The sequence below is a fragment of the Magnolia sinica genome, chromosome 11, assembly GCF_029962835.1.
Source record: "Magnolia sinica isolate HGM2019 chromosome 11, MsV1, whole genome shotgun sequence".
In the NCBI taxonomy this organism is placed as follows: domain Eukaryota; kingdom Viridiplantae; phylum Streptophyta; class Magnoliopsida; order Magnoliales; family Magnoliaceae; genus Magnolia; species Magnolia sinica.
This window is the reverse complement of record NC_080583.1, coordinates 28,327,062-28,340,551: the sequence shown is the minus strand read 5'-3', so window position 1 is coordinate 28,340,551 and position 13,490 is coordinate 28,327,062. Positions and strand designations below refer to the sequence as shown.

The 13,490-nt window shown below is 39.0% G+C and overlaps 1 long non-coding RNA gene and 1 other non-coding gene across 2 annotated transcripts; one reads left to right on the top strand and one right to left on the bottom strand.

Annotated features, from left to right (window-relative positions):
- Window positions 1–2,588: 2,588 nt before the first annotated feature.
- On the bottom strand, window positions 2,589–3,697 carry LOC131218319 (uncharacterized). Its single transcript, XR_009157638.1, has 4 exons — window positions 3,660–3,697; window positions 3,431–3,461; window positions 2,770–2,814; window positions 2,589–2,661 (listed from the first exon to the last, which is right to left on the bottom strand). It is a non-coding gene; the product is annotated as an uncharacterized LOC131218319 (long non-coding RNA).
- Window positions 3,698–12,828: 9,131 nt separating this feature from the next.
- LOC131219780 (small nucleolar RNA R71) lies at window positions 12,829–12,935 on the top strand. The gene has a single exon (XR_009158424.1). It is a non-coding gene; the product is annotated as a small nucleolar RNA R71 (small nucleolar RNA).
- The last annotated feature ends 555 nt before the right edge of the window (window positions 12,936–13,490 follow it).

Here is a 13,490-nt window from a genome sequence, read left to right as displayed (position 1 = left end):
TAAAACCGAACCCATTCTCAAATCCCAAAACCTATAACCTAAACCTAAACCTTAACCTAAACCTATAACATATAACCAAAACCTATAACCTAAACCCGAACCCATTCTCAAATCCCAAAACCTATAACCTAAACCTAAACCTTAACCTAAACCTCTAACCTATAACATAAACCTAAACCTAAAACCTAAACCTAAAACCTAAACCTATAACCTATAACCTAAATCAAAACCTATTACGTTTCCCTAAACCTTAACCTAAACCTATAACCTATAACCTAAATCAAAACCAAAATCAAAACCTAAAACCTAAACCTATAACCTATAACCTAAATCAAAAAATATAATCAAAACCAAAATTAAAACCTATATCTTAAACCCGAACACATTCTTAAATCCTATAACCTATAACCTAAACCTAAAACCTATAACCTAAACCAAAACCTATAACCTAAACCAAAATCAAAACCTATAACCTAAGCCCAAACCCATTCTCAAATCCCAAAACCTATAACCTAAACCAAAACTTATAACCAAAACCAAAACCAAAACCTATAACCTAAACTTGAACTCATTCTCAAATCCTAAAAACTTTAACCTAAACCTAAACCTTAACCTAAACCGTTAACCTATAACTTAAATTAAAACCCATAACTTAAACCAAAACAAAAACCTATAACCTATAACCTAAACCTGAACCCATTATCAAATCTCAAAACCTATAACCTAAACCGAAAACAAAACCTATAACCTAAACCCGAACCCATTCTCAAATCCCAAAACCCAAACCTAAACCTAAACCTAAAACCTAAACCTAAACTTATAACCTAAACTCAAATCCTTAAACCTAAACCTAAACCTAATCCTATAACCTAAACTCAAATCCCTAAACCTATACTTATAACCTAAAACTATTCCCAAATCCCAAAACCTATAACCTAAACTCAATTCCCTAAACCTAAACCTAGACCTAAACCTAAACCTAAACCTATAGCCTAAACTCAAATCCCTAAACCTTAACCTATAACCTAACCTAAACCTATACTTATAACCTAAAACTATTCCCAAATCCCAAAACCTATAACCTAAACCTAACCTTTCCCTAAACCTATAACCTAAACTCAATTCCCTAAAGCTAAACTTACACCTAATCCTAATCTCAACTCCCTAACCTAAACCTAAACCTAAACTTGAAAACCCAAACTTAAATCCAATCCCGAACCTGAACCCGATTTTCTAAACCTAAACCATAACCCATTCTCAAATCCAAAAACCTATAACATAAACCTAAACCAAAATCAAAACTTATAACCTAAATCCGAACCCATTCTCAAATCCCAAAACCTATAACCTAAACCAAAACCAAAACCTATAACCTAAACCCAAACCCATTCTCAAATCCCAAAACCTATAACCTAAACCTAAACCTATAACCTAAACCAAAACCAAAACCTATAACCTAAGCCCGAACCCATTCTCAAATCCCAAAACTTATAACCTAAACTTAAACCTATAACCTAAACCAAAACCTATAACCTAAACCCGAACCCATTCTCAAATCCAAAAACCTATAACCTAAACCAAACCCTATAACCAAAACCAAAACCAAAACTTATAACCTAAACCCGAACCCATTCTCAAATCCTAAAACCTATAACCTAAACCTAAACCGTAACCTAATCTTATAACCTAAACTCAAATCCCTAAACCTTAACCCATAACCTAACCTAAACCTATACTTATAACCTAAAACTATTCCCAAATCCCAAAACCTATAACCTAAACTCAATTCCCTAAACCTAAACCTACACCTAATCCTAATCTCAACTCCCTAACCTAAACCTAAACTTAAACTTGAAAACCCAAACTTAAACCCAATCCCGAACCTGAACCCGATTTCCTAAACCTAAACCATAACCCATTCTCAATTCCCTAAAGCTATAACCTATAACCTAAACCTAAACCTAAACCTAAACCTAACCTAAACTTATAACCTTTCCCTAAACCTTTAACTTAAACCTAAACTTAAAACCTAAATGTATTCTCAAATCCTTAAACCCAAACCTACACCTAATCCTAATCTCAACTACTTAACCTAAACCTAAACTTGAAAACCCAAACCTAAACCCGATCCCGAACCTGAACCCGATTTCCTAAACCTAAACCTTAACCTATAATCAAGTTCCCAAAAGCTATAACTTATAACCTAAACCTAAACCAAAACCTATAACTTAAATCTAAACCAAAACCAAAACTTATAACCTAAATCCGAACACATTCTCAAATCCCAAAACCTATAACCTAAACCAAAACCAAAACCTATAACTTAAACCCGAACCCATTCTCAAATCCCATAACCTATAACCTAAACCTAAACCTTAAACTAAACCTATAACCTAAACCAAAACCAAAACCTATAACCTAAGCCCAAATCCATTCTCAAATCCCAAAACCTATAACCAAAACCAAAACTTATAACCTAAACCAAAACCAAAACTTATAACCTAAACTTGAACTCATTCTCAAATCCTAAAAACTTTAACCTAAACTTAAACCTTAACATAAAGATATAACCTATAACCTAAATCAAAACCTATAACCTAAACCAAAACCAAAACCTATAACCTAAACCCGAACCCATTCTCAAATCCAAAAACCTATAACCTAAACCAAAACTAAAACCTATAACCTAAACCCGAACCCATTCTCAAATCCAAAAACTTATAACCTAAACCAAAACCTATAACCAAAACCAAAACCAAAACCTATAACTTAAACCCGAACCCATTCTCAAATCCCAAAACCTATAACCTAAACCTAAACTGTAACCTAATCTTATAATCTAAACTCAAATCCCTAAACCTTAACCTATAACCTAACCTAAACCTATACTTATAACCTAAAACTATTCCCAAATCCCAAAACCTATAACCTAAACTCAATTCCCTAAACCTAAACCTACACCTAATCCTAATCTCAACTCTCTAACCTAAACCTAAACCTAAACTTGAAAATCCAAACTTAAACCCAATCCCGAACCTGAACCCGATTTCCTAAACCTAAACCATAGCCCATTCTCAATTCACTAAAGCTATAACCAATAACCTAAACCTAAACCTAACCTAAACTTATAACCTTTTCCTAAAAACTAAACCTATAACCTTTTCCTAAACCTCCTAACCTTAATCTCAACTACTTAAACTAAACTAAACTTGAAAACCTAAAACCAAATGATCCCGAACCCGAACCCGATTTCTAAACCTTTAAACCCAAACCTAAACCTAATCTAACCTATAACCTAAACCTAAACATAAACTTGAAAACCAAAACTTATAACCTAAATCGAAACCGATTCTCAAATTCCAAAACCTTAACCTAAAACCTAAACCCGAACCCATTCTCAAATCCCAAAACCTATAACCTAAACCTAAACCTTAACCTAAACCAAAACCAAAACTTATAACCTAAGCCTGAACCCATTCTCAAATTCCAAAACCTATAACCTAAACCTAAACCTATAACCTAAACCAAAACCTATAACCTAAACCAAAACCAAAACCTATAACCTAAACTTGAACTCATTCTCAAATCCCAAAACCTTTAACCTAAACCTAAACCTTAACATAAACCTATAACCTATAACATAAATCAAAACCTATAACCTAAACCAAAACCAAAACCTATAACCTAAACCCGAACCCATTCTCAAATACAAAAACCTATAACCTAAATCAAAACCTATAACCAAAACTAAAACGAAAACCTATAACCAAAACTAAAACTAAAACCTATAACCTACACCCGAACCCATTCTCAAATCCCAAAACCTATAACCTAAACCTAAACCATAACCTAATCCTATAACCTAAACTCAAATCCCTAAACCTTAACCTATAACCTAACCTAAACCTATACTTATAACCTAAAACTATTCCCAAATCCCAAAACCTATAACTTAAACTCAATTCCCTAAATCTAAACCTACACCTAATCCTAATCTCAACTCCCTAACCTAAACCTAAACCTAAATTTGAAAACCTAAACTTAAACCCAATCCCGAACGTGAACCCGATTTCCTAAACCTAAACCATAACCCATTCTCAATTCCCTAAAGTTATAACCTATAAGCTAAACTTAAACCTAAACTTATAACCTTTCCCTAAACCTTTAACTTAAACCTAAACTTAAAACCTAAATGTATTCTCAAATCCTTAAACCCAAACCTACACCTAATCCTAATCTCAACTACTTAACCTAAACCTAAACTGGAAAACCCAAACCTAAACCCGATCCCGAACCCGAACCCGATTTCCTAAACCTAAACCTTAACCTATAATCAAGTTCCCAAAAGCTGTAACCCATAACCTAAACCTAAACCTAAACCTTAACCTATAACCTAAACTTAATTATAACCTATAGCCTAATGTTCACTCCCCAAGTATAGGGTTGTGATGTAGTAATAAAGTCGGTAAGACCGAGGTCGAATCCCAAGGGACTGATACCTGTACGTTATCTGAAACCAAGTAGAACCAGAACTAGACTAAGATGTGATCTAAACCAAATAGAATTTAAGAAATAATTGTGGAATAATTATCTAATAACTTAAGGAATTCAAAGGAAGGAAACTAGAGATTCGGAGGATCCACTTGTAGAGATCAGGGAGATCTTATGCCTGTATCAAGAATCATGAAATTAAACTGAACTTATTTGATCTAGTTTTCATGAGATGAAAGGTATATGAATTAGAATGGATTCCATCACCAAACCATGCCCAGGATACAAGGCAAACAACAAAATTAAACTAATTACCAACCAATCAACAATACCTGAAGGTTAAGAAGGGTACCGTCATCCGACTATGCCCATGAGACAATGGTGAACAACAGGGCTTCCTGACGTCATAAACATCAAAATGAAGAAGAAATACTCAAAACTATCGCAGATCTATTGTAATTCCAGTCACAACAAACCATTAAAAATAACTGAAAGTATTCCTTTTAATTTGAACAAAAATCAACATCAGTCAGTCTAAATAATAGGCACAAGCAAAGTCTCTCCCATCAGACTACAAGCTTCACCTCTTAGCCCTATCTAAGTGGTTTAGCCAGCCATTATAAACTATCCTCTAAAAAGAAATAATAAAAAGAAGAAAGAAAAATATATGAAATACTACTCCCTCTCGCTGCTCCACGCTTCACGTCCCAGCTCCCCTTGGAATTGAATAGAAAAGTGAATCCCTTTCTCTCTTCACGTCCCTCCCTTTTGTAGCTGCTGGGGGTGGATCGGAAATCAGACGTGTACAACTGGAGTCGGTGCGCAGCTACAACTTCAGGAACCTTCTTGCACAGCAACCAATAGAAACAGAATGGGGAACTGATCGCGTGATCTGCTCCGTTTAGTCTTCTTGGGAGTGATCGATTGCCCCATATGAAGGGTTTGGACGACCAGGATCATTGGGCCGATCCTTGCCATGGTCGTAGAACGGACATGAAACGTCCGGTTTCCGCAGACGCGAAGCCTTCTGCGTAACACATGTAACCGACCCACTTTGTATTAGATATGGGGTCCCTGTTGGGAAGGGACTGTTTTGGTTGTCCGTTGAAGTGGCCTAGGGATCCATGCTTCTACCATACGATCAGTGTTTGCTACTTCATGCACGTGCAACGTTTGAGATACTCAGGCCGTCAATCACTGTACGGTCGGTTTGACCCCCTAGTTTCAATGAACGGACCCCTAGTTTCAATGAACGGATTGGATCATTGAATGGTATGATAGTAGTGGCCCACCGAGCTTCGCCCGGATTTCCCTGTTGCGAACAGAGGCTACGCAGTCGGTGCTGTGACATTGGTGGGGCCCACTTTATTATATTTTTAAGAAATCGACGCCGTCCTCTGCATTATGCTCAAAAAACCATTCGGGAATGGTGATTTTTGGAGTGAAATCGGTGGGGTACACAAGATCTTCTACTCCGCCGTCCATCCTGCGTTTAATGGCTGGGATCGTGAAGATGCTTGCATAGTGGCAAAAAGACACCTAGGCGCTGGTCTTAGCCATCTTCTAAAACAAGTGAACGGGTCGGATCATCGAACTGAGGAGCGAGTGGGGCCCACTTAAAAGGTGGCTGATTCGCCGACTTTCAGAAAGTAAAGATACCGGATTGCGTGGCGAAACCAGCAGGTGCACAGCCGGTGCGTGTACACTATGTACATGCACTGTACATGTAGGGTCCACTGTGATGTTCGTGAGACATCTGCTCCATCCATTTGCTGTATCACTCCATTCAAGGCGTTGAGAACAAAATTGAAGCATTTTCAGATGCCAGGCGTGCCCCAAATCATTGATTTATGAGATGATCTGTCCGTTGGGCCACTTCCAAAGGGATCCAATAGCTGAAATTTGACGTGTACGGTTAGCTTTTGGTCCTCGAGCCATGTATAAAGTTTCGAGACGAACAGATGATGGAAACCTAGTGATCTTGCATTTTGGCTGACTTTCAAGCTGCTTGAGCTTCAGTTTCTCGATTTTCGCGGATCCCTGGCATGTAATTCTGTCGATCTTGGTCCCCTGGAGTCCGTCCCTTGCCTTTAGTGTCATCAGAGCATTAAATCCATGTTTTAAGCTTCCTTTTCAGTCCATGCTTGTAAATACGCTCTGCATCACAAACATGATTAAAGCGGGCCATTAAATGGTATCATGTTCGTAAATCCAGGCAATAACTGGGTCTGATATGCAATATTTGACCCTCAACACAACCCCCAACCAGCATCTTGCTAGTCCCGAGCAAGGTATGCGAAAAATAAATTGAGAATTATAGGACAATTTTTATAACTCAAGTGATTTATGAAAAAACAATTCAGATACTAGAATTCTAAGATTCATGAATGTTGGCATTACTTTCTCTCCTAGACTTAAGCACACGGTAACTTCATAATTAAGTTCAAAATATTTGTCCATCAATTAGAACATTTCTAAATATTGAATTCCATGGATGTATAGTCTAATCTCGACTTGTCAACATTAAGGTTCACCTCTCTATTTAAGGATATCATTGGTAACTAATAAGAGAATTCACGATAACCAGAACTTGCCTCACACATTATCTTTTTATTCTTTTAATTTTTAACTTTTTCATTAGAAGTAACGCCAAGAAGAGGGATCAAATCCTCACCTATAGGGAGCAAATCTAAGGTAAAGACTGTACACCCAACTCTTTTTCAAATATCATCCATGGGAAATCGAATCCTCACCTATAGGGAGCAAACCTATGGTAAAGACTGTTCGCCCAATCCATTCAATTTCCCAAGTTGGTTCCTTTCATGTTTAGTGATTACCAAGCTAATCCTTCAATATCGAACTGAAACCTTAATATGCATGCGAGATGTGTCCTGCGAATTCATGTCTCAATCAATGTTTACAAATTATAATAATGGATTAACAATTCAAACTTAGCTGTGAAATTTAACAGATAACCGAATCCAAGAGTTGTAAATTACCAACATCATTTATTTTGCAATTCCCAGTGTCCCAAATGGCCATCAAAATCACTTTGAATTCATACGAAATTCCAGAAAAATTTAAAATTTTCACAATTTTGGCTCAAGACTAAGAAAACACTGATTAGGAAACCTAATCTCCCACCCCCAACCTAAGATCTACATTGTCCTCAATGTAAAAGAAATAAGCATGCAATGCACATGGGACAACGAAAATATAAGAGGAGTGATGAAAAGATAGTACCTGGATGAAAGAATCAAGAGGCTTTCCAAAGATATTTACATAAGAGTGGGTCAGCACAAGAGAGAAACCAACAGAAGTAAAATAACAAAAATAAAATCCTACCTATACCACTTTCGTAGGTGCTCTCGATTGTATTTAGCGTATGCAACAAGCCTTTAAACCCCTAGGTTGCCCCTAGTGGACGAGTTGTAGTCTCGTGAGGGTTTGCAGTAATGTTACCCACAAACATTAAACTAACTAATGATAAAAATGAAATGAAATGAAGAGCTGGGTTGCCTCCCAGGAGCGCTAAGTTTACCGTCTTCAGCCAGACAAATAAAGCAACTACCCTAGTCCTATGAAAGCGATAAACCTACCTATACCTCCATCAGACTAGGAGATCAATCCTGGTAAACAGGAGCAGTCAGGGGCATGGACATGTCCTCTGAATCAAATTTCTCGACAAATGGTTTCAATCGATGTCCATTGACTTTAAACTCCTTGCCATTGTCGGGATCTCTTATCTCAACGGCCCCATGAGGAAAAACAGTAACAACAATGTAAGGGCCGGTCCAACGAGATCGAAGCTTACCCGGAAAGAGATGTAATCGAGAATTGTACAAAAGGACCTTCTGACCAGGCGTGAATGATTTTCGCAAAATGTGTTGGTCATGAAATGCTTTCATCTTGTCCTTGTAAATTCTCGAATTATCGTACGCATCATTTCGGATTTCCTCAAGTTCATTCAATTGAAGTTTGCGTAGCGAGCCAGCGTTGTCCAGATTGAAATTAAGATTTTTGATCGCCCAGTACGCTTTATGTTCCAGCTCCACAGGCAAGTGACAAGCTTTCCAATAGACAAGTCTAAAGGGAGACATTCCAATAGGGGTTTTAAAGGCAGTACGGTATGCCCATAAGGCATTGGTCAATCGGATTGACCAATCCTTACGATTAGGGTTAACCATTTTCTTCAAAATGTGTTTAATTTTCCTATTAGAAATCTCGGCTTGCCCACTTGTCTGTGGGTGGTACGGGGTGCTCACTTTATGAGAGATACCGTATTTTTTCATTAAGCTCTCAAATGGTTTATTACAAAAGTGTGAGCCCCCATCACTAATGATGGCTCAAGGCGTTCCAAATCGAGAAAGGATGTTTTCTTTTAGGAATTTAATGACTGTGCAATGGTCATTAGTTCGACACGGAATCGCTTCAACCTATTTAATGACATAGTCCACAGCGAGCAAAATATACAGATTTCCAAACGATTGGGGGAATGGTCCTATGAAATCGATGCCCCAGCAATCAAATGCTTCAATGATAAGGATGGGATTCAAAGGTATCATATTTCGACGGGACAATGCTCCCAATTTCTGACAACGCTCACAAGCTTTGCAAAACTCATGAGTGTCCCTAAACATAGTGGGCCAGTAAAAGCCACACTGCAGAATCTTGGCTGTGGTCTTTTTAGCAGAAAAGTGACCACCACAGGCCTGTGAATGACAGAAGGAGATGACGCTCTGATGCTCATTGTTTAGTACACATCTCCTTAGGATTTGGTCTGGGCAATATTTAAATAAATAAGGATCATCCCAGAAAAAGTTGCGCACCTCGGTGAAGAATTTCTTCTTATCTTGCGCAATCCACTGTGTCGGTATGGAACTTGTGGCAAGATAATTAGCAATATCAGCGAACCAAGGAGAATGGGAGACTCTGAACAGTTGTTCATCAGGGAACATATCATTGATATGGGTCGCCTCAAGGGAATCAGAGGTATTAAGGCGAGAAAGGTGATCGGCCACTACGTTCTCTACTCCCTTTTTATCTTTAATTTTCAAATCAAATTCTTGGAGTAGAAGGATCCATCGTATCAAACGGGACTTTGAATCATTCTTAGAAAGAAGATACTTAAGTGCCACATGATCTGTGTAGATAATGATCTTGGATCCGATCAAGTAGGACCTAAATTTGTCCAAGGCGAACACTACAGCTAAGAGTTCCTTTTCCGTAATTGAGTAGTTCACCTGGGCAGAATTTAAAGTTCTACTTGCATAATGAATAACGTAGGGTCTCTTATCTTTTCTCTGGCCTAGGACCGCCCCAAGAGCATAGTCAGAAGCGTCGCACATAAGCTCAAAAGGAAGGCTCCAGTCGGGTGGCTGCATGATAGGTGAAGTGGTTAACGTGCCCTTAAGCTTGGTGAAAGCTTCCTGGCATTGCTCAGTCTACTCGTACGGAGCATCCTTTTGAAGAAGATTACATAAAGGACGAGAGAGGAGACTAAAGTCTTTTATGAATCGCCCGTAAAATCCTGCGTGTCCTAAGAAGGATCGCACGTCTCTGATGTTCTTGGGTGGAGGTAGGTTAGAGATAAGATCGATTTTTGCCTTATCTACCTCGATTCCCTTGGACGAGATGATATGCCCAAGGATAATTTCCTTCTGAACCATGAAATGACACTTCTCCCAATTAAGTACCAAGTTCTTTTCTTCACATCTTTTCAGCACACATTTAAGACTTTCCAAGCACTTGCTGAAAGATGGACCGTAAATAGAGAAATCGTCCATGAAGACCTCTAGATATTGCCCCACCATATCAGAAAAGATACTAAGCATACATCGCTAAAAGGTGGCAGGGGCATTACATAGTCCGAATGGCATCCTTCGGTAGGCAGAGGTGTCGTAGGGACATGTAAATGTGGTCTTTTCCTGGTCTTCAGGGGCTATCTCTATCTGGTTATAGCCCGAATAGCCGTCAAGGAAACTGTAATAGGAATAACTAGCTAACCTTTCTAGGATCTGATCAATGAATGGTAAAGGAAAGTGGTCTTTCCTCGTGACGGTATTCAACTTCCTGTAGTCAATGCACATTCTCCAACTAGTAGTGACTCTAGTTGGCACGAGTTCATTATTAGCATTGGCTACGATGGTGATTCCGGACTTCTTAGAGACCACTTGAGTTGGACTCACCCATTGACTATCAGATATAGGGTATATGATACCCACGTCCAATAGTTTAAGAACCTCGGCCTTAACCACTTCCTTCATGTTTGGATTTAGTCTACGTTGTGGTTGCCGAGCGGTTTTTGCATTATCCTCAAGATATATGCGGTGAGTACAAATCGAGGGATCGATTCCCTTGAGGTCTACCATCGTCCATTCCAGGGCTCCTTTATGCTCAATGAGAGTAGATATGAGCATACTCTCCTGTTCTTTCTCTAGGTAGGCAGAGATCACCACTAGGTATGTCTCATCTTGACCTAAATAGGCATATTTCAAATCAGAGGGCAAAGGTTTTAGGTCAAGCTTCGGCGGCTTGAGGTTAGACGGTAGAGGCACTACATCGGTTTGTGGCAATTCTTCAAATTGTGGCCTCCACCGGTTAACTTCAAGTACCGGTGTAGTATCAAGTAAGGCGCACGTCTCCCTAATCATGTCATCATCAAAATCATAGGAGTGGGCCAGGCACGTCTCTAGATGGTTGGAGGATAAGGTTAGAGGTGTCGTATCTTCCACGAATGAGTCAATCATGTTAATGTCGTGGAAATCGTCATCCTCCTCTAAGTTTCTGCCGTTATTGAAAAAGATGTTTGACTCCAATGTCATATTCCCAAAATACATAGTCATGACACCATTCTTGCAATTGATAATTGCATTTGAAGTGGCAAGGAATGGGCGGTCAAGAATGATGGGGATCTGAGTGCTTATGTTATTGATGGGTTCGGTGTCCAGGATGATAAAATCTACAGGGTAGTAAAATTTATCAACTTGGACCAACACATCCTCAATTATCCTTCTTGGTACACGAACAGAGCGATCAGCAAGTTGTAGTATGGTTAGGGTAGGTTTTAATTCACCCAAACCTAACTGTTTGTATACTGAGTAGGGAATCAGACTGACGCTCACTCCTAAGTCAAGAAGTGTGTGATCAATTCGATGGTTCCCGATTACACATGATATGGTTGGGCTACTGGGATCTTTGAATTTTTGTGGCACGTCTTGCTTTAGGATAACACTCACTTTCTCAGTCAAGAAAATTTTCTTTTGAATACTTTGCCGTCTTTTGGTCGTGCATAAGTCTTTCAAAAATTTGGCATATGAAGGAATCTATTTCACGACATCAAGTAGAGGAATGTTGACTTTCACTTGTTTCAACACCTCTAGGATATCCTGAGAGTTAGAGAGAGGTTTTGGTGAAACCAACTGTTGGGGGAATGGAGCAACTGGCTTCTCTAGAAGTTCCGGTTCTAATTTTTGTGGGGCATCACTGGATCCATCATTGTTGTCCTCTTCTGGTTCTTGAGGCTTTTCGGGCCTAACCGGAAGAGTTTTATCAATGATCTTTCCACTCCTAAGAGTGGTGATGGATTTAGCGTGCCCCATCTGATTTGAAGAGCTGGGATCATTAATCTCGTACTGCGATTTAGGATTGGGGAGAGGTTGTGCAGGAAGCATCCCCGTTTCTATAACCGTCATTCGAGAATCTATCTTTTGCATAAAATCTGTAATTCCCCGCATTGCCTGAGCCAGCTCTTGTATGGATTTTTGAACCGGTTCCTCTAGAGGTTTCACTTGATTTGATTTTTGATTGAAGAAACCTTGAGGGGTAGCCGTTTGTCCATTCCTCCAACTAAAGTTTGGATGATTTTTCCAACCAGGATTGTACGTATTGGAGTTAGGTCTAGTAAAAGGTCTTTGATAGTTGTTTACGGCATTATCTTGTTCATTCAACACTCCTCGAAAGGCGAGTATTGTAGGACAATTTTCAGTTGTATGAATGTTGCAATCATAGATGCCGCAAACAATTTCATTAACCTTATCCTTCTTTCCTTCCATGGCCTCAACTTTCCTTATGAGAGTAGTCACTTTACACTTGAGATCATCCTCTTCTTTCAAGAGATATAATCCACCTTTCTCCTTTAATTGAGTCGGCCTAGACGTGGTGTTCGACTTTGGGTAATAGTCCCATGATTGTGTTTTTTCAGCAAGACTATCGAGGTAATCCCATACCTCGTCAACATCTTTATTAATAAACTCTCCATTACACATTGTCTCGACCATTTGGCGCATGGAAGATGTCAGTCCATCATAGAAAAAATTTGCAATGCACCACGTTTCAAATCCGTGTTGTGGGCATGAACTGACCAAATCTTTGAACCTTTCCCAACATTGGAAGAATATTTTATCTTCCTTTTGGGCAAAGTTCATGATTGCTTTTCTGAAGGTAATCGTTTTATGATGTGGGAAGAATTTTTTTATGAATTCCCTCTGCATGTCGTTCCATGTGCCAATGGATCTAGGACGCAGTGAATGTAACCACGTCTTAGCTTTCTCTTTTAAGGAAAAAGGAAAGAGTTTTAGCCTAATTGTATCCTCAGATACATTAGGAAAACATAATGTAGCTATAATCTCATCGAACTCTTTCAAATGTAAATATGGACTTTCTGTTTCAAGTTCATGAAATTTGGGAAGGAGTTGAATAACTCCTGGCTTGATGTGCATTTGTCCTGTGTTTTCAGGAAAAATCATGCATGAGGGCGTACTCACTCCAGCCGGTTGTAGATAATCTCGTAAAGTACGAGGCGGGGGTGCCTGTTGCACCTCATTCTCATCTTGGGTATCCTCCACCCTGGGTGGAAGTAGAGGAGGTTGGTCTTCAGCCATAACTTCAATTAACTCAGGGGATTTCGAGTGGTGTCTAGTCCTGCGATGGATAGTCAACCCCTCAACCAATCCTCCTTCAGTCAAGAGACGTCGAGTGTTGTCACGGGCCCACTTGGG